Here is a 10,593-nt window from a genome sequence, read left to right as displayed (position 1 = left end):
ATATTACTGTTTTCTGTGAACGATGTAAATTATTTTTGGAAATATGGCAAGAAATAACCCCCTTAAACTAGGCTGGTACCATTTAGAACTAAGTGTTCTAGATTTTAAATGCTTTGGTTGGTTCTTTTCTGCCAAATGCTTTGGTTGGGTCAAATTCTTTCACTCTAAACCAATACTGCCTAATAGAAATAGAATTCAAGCTACATGTAATTTTAAATGTTCTGACAGCCCATGTTTTAAAAAAGTAAGAAAACAGGTGAAATTAAGACAACTTAAATCTTTGGAAGTCCATTGAGTATTTTATATTTATAGCACTTCTCACTTTGGACCACCTACACTTCAAGTGCTCAGTGACCACATGTGGTTACTGGTTCCTGGACTGTATAGTGTAGATCTGAACACAAAGACAGTGAAGAGACTTTAATAATCACAGTTCTTTCTAACCTATTCATTTTGGTTAATTAAAGATTTCTGAGCTTCTGGAAGTTTCTGATGCAAACATTAGTACTCAAGAAGGATGAATTCTCCTAACAGGGAATTACCAGAAAACCCTAATGTTTCTGGTAAAAAAAAAAAAAAAAAAAAAAAAATATATAATATATATATATATATACACAAATATATATATATAAACTTCTCTGTTACCTTTTCAGTGGACTATACTTGGTTACTTCTGAGAAACAATGTAATACAATATGGCTATGAATATCTATCTGGTAAGAGAGGAAACACAGATGCATTTTGTTTATTCTGCTCATGTAAAGTGTTAAAAATCACTGAAGAATATTATAGTGTTAAACTGGAGTACACAATTGAAGAACTAAAAATTGCTTTGAGGCACACCTATGAAAGTATGTTGGAAACAGCTCTAGAATTTTATACTTGGAGTTTGGATAAAGGAAGTTTTTTTCTTTTTAATCAGGGCTAGAAACCCAAAAATACAGACTTCTGAGAGTTAAGAATCGGATTTTTAGGCAAATTACTTATCTTACAAAAGTCTGTATGTTTTATTACACCATAGAGCAATATCTATCTCATACATGTAATATCTATCTCATACACCATACAGTAATATCTATCTCTACAGACATGAATAATATTGTATATAAGTGCTGAATCTGGCAAATAGTAAGAACTCAATAAATGGTGCCTATCATCCCTGTTAGTCACAAAAGACCATTAAATCCTGGTATTCTTAACCTGTGGTCTGCAGAACCCTTAGTCCGCTGCAAGACGGTGTGCATAAAATTAGATGGGGGAGAAGATTACAACTTATTTTTACTAACCTCTAAGCAAAATTTAATGTTACCTTCCATCCATAATGGAACATCATGGTTGTATTGGAAGTACCTGTCATTTTGTATCAGTGGAAGTCAAAGACACGTTCATATTGCATTTCTGATGTTAGGGACACCTCAAAATATCTTTAATCACATTTTTAAAATTATAATAGTTATTACACTTGCTACTGTATCTTGCTAATTAATGCATTAATACAGAGGCACACACTATGTTATGAACACACTGTTTTTTAATTTCTATGTAACTGGTTTCCTTTGTAATCCTATGTATTTTACTTCAAGCACTCTAAGCATTCTTCTAAGAAGGGGTCCAGAGTATTCCCAAGACTGCCGTGGCACACAAAACAGGCTAAGCAGCACTAAATTTTAGCCCTTCTCTTAGGTCTAGAGAGCCAACCAAGTTTGGCATTGGGGCCCTGCCTGGGTCAGCCCCCTCCCACAGTCTGGATGTGTGTGACTTGATGGGAAGACATTGCAGTTCTGGTACCGCTTTATCGATTAACCTATTTGCTGAGCCCGCCTTCAACTCTTATCTGACACCTCTCAGTTCAGGATATGAGGAACACCAGACGAGCGGAGAGACTGGTTTTCTGGTATGTTCCTTCCACGGACTGCCGGCCCACACTAAATGCCAAGGCCCAGAGGAAGCTGGCCACTGGTCCTCAGGCACGGTCCCAGACCAGCAGCATCCACATCCACCGGCAGCTTGTTAGGATGCCACACTCTCAGGTCACACCCCAAACTTTCTGAAACGGATACCCTGGGGTCCGTACGTCTGTTTTACACAGCCCTCCGGAGATGCACGCCGGAGTTTGAGTGGGAGGTCGGCCCGACCCTGGGAGGGAGGCTCCGACCTCCACCGCGGCGGGAGCCCAGGGGGTAGCGTGGGGCGCGCTGCAGCGGGGTCTGCGCGGCCAGGGCCGGGAGTCCGGGCCGGCGCTCCAGGACTGGCTGCGCTCCTGCACCGCGGACGCAGCCCAGCTCCCGGGCCTGCGGGGTGACTGACGGCGACGCCGCGCCCGCCCGCGGCTCGGGCTGCGCCCGCTCGGGCCGCGTCACGTGGCGGCGCGCGCCGCTAAATAGCCCGCGTCGGCCATTTTGTGCGAGAACCGCAGCGCCGCCTCCCCGCTCGCGTCCTCGCGTCCGCCGCCGCCGCCGCCGCCGCTTCCTGCTCCTCCCGGCCGCCGCCGCCGCCGCCCCAGCCGAAGCCAGCCCGGCGCCGCGCTGCCTCAATTCTCTCGGTCTTCTCGCCACTGCAGCCTCCTGACACGGCGATCCGGGCGGGCCCCGCAGCAATTTTATCCCCTCACCGGCCTCACACTAGTATCGCATGTCCACTATCCAGAACCTCCAATCTTTCGGTAAGGCCCACCGCCCGCCCGGCCCGCCGCCCTCGGGGCTTTGTCTCGGCGCCCGGAAGATGGCGACGGGGCCCCGGCGACCCCTCCCCAGGGACGGCGCCGGCCGGCTGCGGACCCCGCTCCGCCAGGCGTGGCCCGGCCCGGTTCCGCCCGCCCCGAGGGCCCCGGACCCGCCGGATGGCGCCGGGCCGGCCGGGTCGGCGCAGCCCTGGGGCGTGGAGCAGCGGCTGCGGGCACAGGCCTGGGACGGGTCGGGGAAGTGGCCCGGGCCCCCTGGCCGCGTCGCGAATGGTAAAGGGACGTCTGTTTTGTTAAACGTGTGGGGTTTCTTATTTTAATTTTTTGCACGGCACAGTTATGGTTGAAGGATGGGGTGGGTGTCTTTGAATGTTTCTGTTGTCATCAGAATGTAATGGAGATGACGCACATTTTTATAGTGGCTACCAAATTAAGGTCGTGTTCGTCGTTTGTCGACTCATCCGAGGACCATCTTCAAAGATCATGTGGTGGGTCTGTAACAACGGTCTTTAATTCGAATATCCGCGGACAGACCCGTTTAGATTTTGTTCCTTTTTATGAGTGTGCCTTGGAAATCTTCATAGCTCACTGACAACCCCGTCCCCACCAGCAAAATAAAGCTGAAGCTCTGGAATCTTCATTGCTAACCGTCTGGATTGGTGTTGTACTCTGTTTGCAGGGAGTGCTTCCTAACACATGTTTTTCAGCTTTGGATTTTGTATTCCTTTGCAGACCCCTTTGCTGATGCAACTAAGGGTGACGACTTACTCCCGGCAGGGACTGAGGATTACATTCATATAAGAATCCAGCAACGGAACGGCAGGAAGACACTGACTACAGTTCAGGGCATTGCAGATGATTATGACAAAAGAAACTTGTGAAAGCTTTCAAAAAGGTAAGAGTGTTAAGGAAGAAAGGATTAAAATAGAATTATTGGTGTACACCTCTGAGTTGGATTGTGGTTCACACCTTCTCTTGAATATATCAGCATGGATGAAAATGGTGAGACCCAAAAAAGCTGGTGTTTCTTTCTTTCTTTCTTTCTTTCTATTTTTGTAATTAACGTCCAGAAATTTGGTTATTCTCCCAGTTCGTCTTCCATCTTAAAATGAGACGTATGTGATTTTCAAAGAAAATAAAATGTATCTAGATATTAATGTTCCATTTGAAATCATTTCTTTCATGTGACCTGATTCATTAACAAATTAATTGTTGAGCATTTGTTGGGGATTATAGGAGTCAATCTATTTCCTAATTACAATCAAGCCTACTAAAATAGTGTTTTTATTTTTATGGGGAAGTAAAACCTCACTGTACTTAACTAAATGCTGTTGTACATTTATGCACTCTAGAAATTTGCCTGTAATGGTACTGTGATTGAACACCCTGAATACGGCGAGGTTATTCAACTTCAAGGTGACCAAAGAAAAAACATTTGCCAGTTTCTCTTGGAGGTGAGTGATTGGGTGCTTCATATATAACCTGAGATTGCTTCTAAAATTTTATTTAAAAACAACCTGAATTATTTCCTCTTGGTAAAAATCCCACAAATAAAATAATAGGTAATCAGGTGAAATATAGACTGGGTATTTATTTTGATAACAATAAGACATTTATTCAGTTTATTACATTATTAGCGTGACCTGATCGTTCCTGTTTGTAAGTGGTGTTTCTGGCGTGCATGGGGGTATGCAAATATGTGTTGAATTGTTGGCTGTTAACAGTGCATGCCACAGATAAGTGTTGCAATAAACTGTTAGCTGGTTCTTTTTGATGGCTGCTTGGGTTTTCTTAAAGATTATTTATTCTAAATTTAATTTATTCTACAATTTAATTATTTAATTCTTCTAAATTAAATTTTATTTACAGGTTGGCATTGTCAAGGAGGAGCAGCTTAAGGTTCATGGATTCTAAAATGAACCTAAATACGTGGAGAATTTCTTGAATGATTTTGTTCTCTAAAACCAGTGTGGCTGCCTTGTGAAATGATTCTCTGCAGTAAATGGACTTTTCATGTATTTAATCATTCAAACTTCCATTCACATCTGCATGATTACAGAAAACATGGGGTATGTAGGCTAGTAACACAAAAAAAATTGCAGTAAGATGGTAACGAAGCCCCGTATTCATCTTAACATGTTTCCAATGGAAAATATTTTGTTTTGAGTGTTTATTTGTTGATTGTTCAGTTTATTTTCACTTGATTAAATGTTTTTTTGTTGTAATAAACCATGTATGTTGCAGCTTAACAATAAAAAAAAATCTATGAATTTTTATAAGCAGTTATACTCCCAAGTCTAAGCAAGTAAGATAGACATATGTTTTGTCTTTTGAAATTGGAGTGAGTTTCTGCAAATATCTCTGATTAGCTCTAGCTGCTGTTACACGGAACTAGAGAACTTTTGGTGTACGCTACTTGTACTTCTCATTTACTGATTAAAAAATAAGAATACAAGCAGGATTATAAACTCAGCACCACTCCTTGCAAGTCAACTAAAAGTTGTCATGGAATTTATCAGAATGTAGTGTAAGAGTATAAAGTTTAAGTATTAACAGATAAGAGTTCTTTTATGTATTTTTATCAATTCTGTCAAATGGGCTGCCAACATAAATCTTTTCCCTAAGTGCCAGATATTATAATAGGCTTATGACCTAAAATACATTTAGTCACCCCGCCCCTGCCCTGCAAGTGGTATCACTCTTCCAGATAAAAGAAAGACATTGGGTTTCACGTCAACTTACCCAGAGCGCTAGAACATGACAGAGTTGGGGTGCCGGCTCAGGGCTTTCAGCCAGAAAAGCCATGTTTGGCTAAAGAAGCAAGAGCCACAAATGACACTGCATCAGGCGTGGTGGTGGTATAAGAAATAAAATTACAGTACTTACTTATGAGATTCTGCAGCCCATTATCACAGGTTCCAGTCTTCTGCTTTCTAGTGAGCAGTAGTTTTATGCTCATTTGTACAAGCTATGCCACTAAAACATTTAGCCATGGCAAAGAAATGCATCCATAAGTGTGAAACTTTTTAATAATGGGATTTTGATGGTACCAGAAAAGTTAGTATCTTTCCCCCCTTTTTTGGTACTCAGAGGCATTTAACCACTGAGCCACATCCCCACACTTTATTTTTTTATTGGGAGACAGGGTCTTGCTAAGTTGCTTACAACCTCAATAAGTTGCTCAGGCTGGCTTTGAACCTGCCTCAGCCTTCCTAGCCACTGGATAGGTGTGAGCCATTGCACCTGGCTACTTTTGAGAAAACACCCCCACAAAGTGTGCCTAAAGGCACTAAGGATTATGGCTTTTTTTTTTTTTTTTTTTTTTTTTTTTATACTTTATCCTACCTCCAAAAAAAAGGCTGCCACTAGTAAGAGGTCAGTGCATCAGAATATGGTGCCAAAATTGGTAAGTTCACTTCTGGTAAACATCAATATAATTTGACCAAGATGAGAGGTTTGAAAAAATTTTCCAGCTTATTAAGAAGCCTCCCCTTTTCTACATCTAGTTTTGTATAGTGATTCTACCTCTAGTTCAGGGATGCTATGGGAATAGCACTTTTGATGAGGCATAATAGAAGAAGTAGAACTTTAGTTGAGGCACAACCTGGAGTAAAAGATTTCTCTGGCCTCATGGAAATGGAAAAGCATAAACATTTAACTCTCACTGTAAATTACTACCTAAGTAAGTAAATTTGCTAATAGGTGAGCTAGTTCCTGGAGAAGAAGAATTATTTTTTGGTATGATACCAAGGTGCCCAGGCTGACTTTGAACTTGTCTCAGCCTTCTCAGTGTCTAGGATTACAGGCATGTGTCACTATACCCAACTAAGAATTTTCTTCAGTTAAAGAGATGAGAGAGATTTCATAGATGGATTGAGAGAGGGGTGGTGAGAACCCTCATCCTGAAACTCACAGATAAGCTCTTCATAATCACTGTCAGGTTGCTCCCAGTGAATAGTATCAAAAGCCTATAGCAAAACTTCCCTCACTGGATTTTGTGAAGAGTGCACATCTGTTACGAGCCCCAAACACTTGACCTGTAGGCAATTCAGATCCTTCTCCCTTATCTTTGAGCAGGTGATAGAGTGCATCATATCTGCAGTGTTACTGAAACTAGTCAAGGGATGAACTTGGAATCATCACCCTCAGAGGAAAACTGACCAAGAGCCTCTGAGAGCAGGGATCAAGACTAACTGCTCTTGGCATCAGAGAGAGAGGTAGTATTGTGTAACTGAGGGAAGATAATGCCTTACAACATCAAAAATAATTGTGGCCAAACTAGGTTTTCTTTGTCCTCCCCACGTGGAAGATTTTGATCTGTAATTTTTCAGTGGTTTCTGCTTCAAGGTACAAGATGGAAAAATCAAGTAGAGGACAAGTAAATTTGTTCCTGAACTTTTAGACTTGGCAGAGATCTTGGCAAAGCCATTAGGAAATTGAGAACTTTGGTTGAGGCACAGCCAGGAGTTTTTTGTTTGTTTTTTAAAAAAGGCATTCCTTTCCTTTAGTCTTGGCCTTCCTGGGCAGAGGAAACCCTGGGGAAGAAACCTGCTCTGCCTGCTTAGGGATTCCAGTAGCAGGAGCTGTTCTCTCAATCATCCTAAAAAGGGTGCTGGGGTGGGAGGGGAGGGGATCCCCTCATCTTGAAACTCAGATGAGCTTCCATGTGCTGATCACATGGAAGGAACAGTTCTAGTCCCAACGTGATGGCTGTTAACCAAAATAACTTGAGTAATACAGAGTGGTAATGCAGGCTTCTATGTGCCACCTGTGTGCCACCAGCTGGGTTCCAGCGGAAGGAAAAGTCAACCTCATTAACTCGCCCCCAGACACCTGTTCATTGAGCCTTTGAGAATTTGTTACCATGCCAGAGGTCCATGTAGGAGGGAGAGGAGCGATGGAAACTGCTCTAACTAAAACCAAGAGAGCCTCGTTTGCAGCAGACTGTGATCACTTGAAAGCAGAAGGTAGCCAGCCCAGTGGCATTGTGTTTGTTTGGGGTCAACTGGCCCAGTGAATCAGCTAGGATTAACAGAAGTAAAATTAATATTAAGGAGGCTTTAGTAGTGACAACTTCTTTCATGTGACCAAGCAGCCACTTAATGTCCTTTTTATCAGGATAATGGAAGCATGGGAGAAAACTAACAAATCAGAGGAACGACTGGATTTCCTCCCTCCTGGAAAAACATTGCAGAGAGGAATTGGTGCCAAGAGGAGGAGAGAATGCCAAATGTCCTTGAATGTTCTGGAACCAAGCATTATGGAAGATGACATGCAGCCTGTGAGGATTCTGACCTAAATGAAGAATTGAAAATGGCAATTGAAACCTAGCATTGGTTTGTGAGAATGCCATTGTGGGTCAGTGGTTTACCTGTTAGATTGTCAACCTGATTGGAACCTACCATGGGGAATAATACTGTCTATATAGCTCTGCTCCCTACAAATGGATATGTGATGCTGAATCTTGGTGAACAGCCTACAGATTTCATGCACAAAGCAATTCTATAGATCTAGGTACCATTGATTCAAGGCATAAAAGATGACTAAAGTTCAAAGCCAAATCTAAAGTTCAAAGGCAAAATCCTCTAGGGGGAACCTAAGTGATCTCAGGCTCCCTGCAGGGCTTCAGCTGCTGCTCTTGTTTAACCCAGAGTTTGGAAGGGCCTCCAGAGTATGATCCAGAAGGAGGGTAGCTGTAACCCCCAAGTTGTCCTATACCATGCTTACCAAGACCCCAGACCTACTTTCCTGAGCCCACTGGAAAGAAACAGCATGCATAGCATGCAGTCTAGGAAGTGGAGACAGAATTAGCGCTTGATTCCACATCAACTATGCCAAATTCTGGAAAAGACATTGCTAAAGAAGGATTTGGAGAAAGGTAATTCCTTGAAGTAAGAAAAATACCCATGCACTTCCTGATCACAAAAGTCTACCCTGAGTCTATTAGTGTTGTTGACTTGTTAAAAATTCTGGAAACTTTAATTTGATATTCAGATTAAACTACTAGCGTCAGGAAGAATAGTATATGAGTGATTGGACACAGATTGGGAATCACTAGCTATCTACTTGATAAAGAGTTGAAATGTAGGGTACATGAATGATTGAATCTCTTAAAGAAGAAACTGATCATCAAAAATACAAATAATAAATGCTGATGAGTATATTAGGAGAAAGGTACACTTGTACATTGTTGGTGGGACTGCAAATTAGTACAACCACTTTGGAAAGCAGTATGGAGATTTCTTAAAAGACTAGAAATAGAACCACCATATGACCCAACTATCCCACTCCTTGGTATCTATCCAAAGGAACTAAAATCAGTATACTATAGTGATACATGCATACCACTGTTTATAGCAGCACAATCCACAACAGTCAAGTTATGTAACCAGCCCAAGTGCCTGTCAACAGATAAATGTATAAAGAAAATGTGGTATATATACACAAGGGAGTTTTACTTAGTCCTACAAAGGAATGAAATTTTGTCATTTGCTGGTAAATGGATGTACCTGGAACATTGTGCTAAGTGAAATAAGCCAGATTTAGAAAGTCAAGGGTTGAATATTTTTTCCTATACGTGGAAGCTGGAGATAAATAACGGAATTTTTAAAAAGGGAGGTTGATCCCATGAAAGTAGAAGGGGAGAACCATTGGACTAAAGGAAGAGGAATTGGGCGGTGGGCTCGGAGGAGGAATGGGAAAGGCAAGGAGCACCACAATGAAATTGACCAAACGGCGCTATGTGCATGTATGAAATTTATCACAGTGAAAGCCACTTTAATGTATATTTATAATGCACCATTAAAAATAATGAAAGACCCATAGAATAGAGGAAGAGGATAGAGGAGGAAGGAGAGGAGGGAATGGGGAAATGGAGCAGCAAATTGCATTACATACATGAGTGTCAAAATGAACCCGATGTTATGTATAATTATAGTGCACTAATAAAAAATAAAAATTAAAAATTAAAGGAGGGCCCAATTAGGGCAAGTATGTGGTCCTCCACCACCCTCTTGTGGCCACTTAAAAGATGATGGCTCCTGGCACTTACATAAATTATGAAGGTTTAATTTATAGTCATCATTAAAGCACCAGGTGACAGGTTACCCTGAAAAGTTATCCAGAAATTGACCTAGTCAATCCTGATTGTTGTAATCCATAAAAATCAATTATGATTTGCTTTCACCTGAGAGAGTTGATAATATTTCATAGTCTTGCCCTGAAGGTATAATAGTCACCTCACCTATAATCTACTAAGATGTTGTTTGAAGAAATTTAATATAATGTAAATAATGTTTTCTGTTTATGACCTCTAAGAAATAGGTGGTTAAACCAGAAAACAAGATTTCTAATCATCACTTGTTGAGGAACACAATCTGGAGTTTTTGCACACACAAGCTGAATGTGTAGTGCTCTCAATTTAAACCTCTGTCTTAAGCACACATTAACATAACTTTTGGCTACCAGAGGAACACCCACTTAGAAGGTCATCTGAAGGTATAGTCTGAGAAAAGTGGTGGCTGGATTCCCCCAAACTCTAAGGACCCAACATAGTGCCCTTCCATTAATGAACTCAGAACAGGACTCATTTTGAAAACTGATTGTTAATAATGTAGTCACTTGAAAACTACTGGCAGAGCTCACCTGCACAAATAAGGGAGGGCTAATGAGAGCCCAGTAGTAATCTATAAATGGTATGTTAGGTATTTGATTCTGCTTGAGTCAATGGTAGCACCACTGGTTAGGAAATCTAGAGGCGTTGAGAAGTATTATCTTCACCAAGTATTACCCCTTGTTTTTCACTTCTTTTGCATTAATAATAAAAATAGTTAATTTCTTTTCAGCATTTATATCCTAAGTCCTGCTCTGAAAGTCCTGCATTCACAGACATTTATGAGCCAGAATAGATTCAC

At 41.5% G+C, this 10,593-nt stretch overlaps 1 pseudogene across 1 annotated transcript; it reads left to right on the top strand.

The window, feature by feature from the left end:
* Positions 1 to 2,384: 2,384 nt before the first annotated feature.
* On the top strand, positions 2,385 to 4,959 carry LOC306646532 (eukaryotic translation initiation factor 1b-like; annotated as a pseudogene). The gene is made up of 4 exons (XR_013766922.1): positions 2,385 to 2,662; positions 3,413 to 3,575; positions 4,033 to 4,134; positions 4,550 to 4,959. The product of XR_013766922.1 is annotated as a eukaryotic translation initiation factor 1b-like (transcript).
* The last annotated feature ends 5,634 nt before the right edge of the window (positions 4,960 to 10,593 follow it).

Source organism: Sciurus vulgaris, assembly GCF_902686455.1.
Source record: "Sciurus vulgaris genome assembly, chromosome: 16".
Lineage (NCBI taxonomy): Eukaryota > Metazoa > Chordata > Mammalia > Rodentia > Sciuridae > Sciurus > Sciurus vulgaris.
This window is presented reverse-complemented; position numbering and strand designations above follow the sequence as displayed.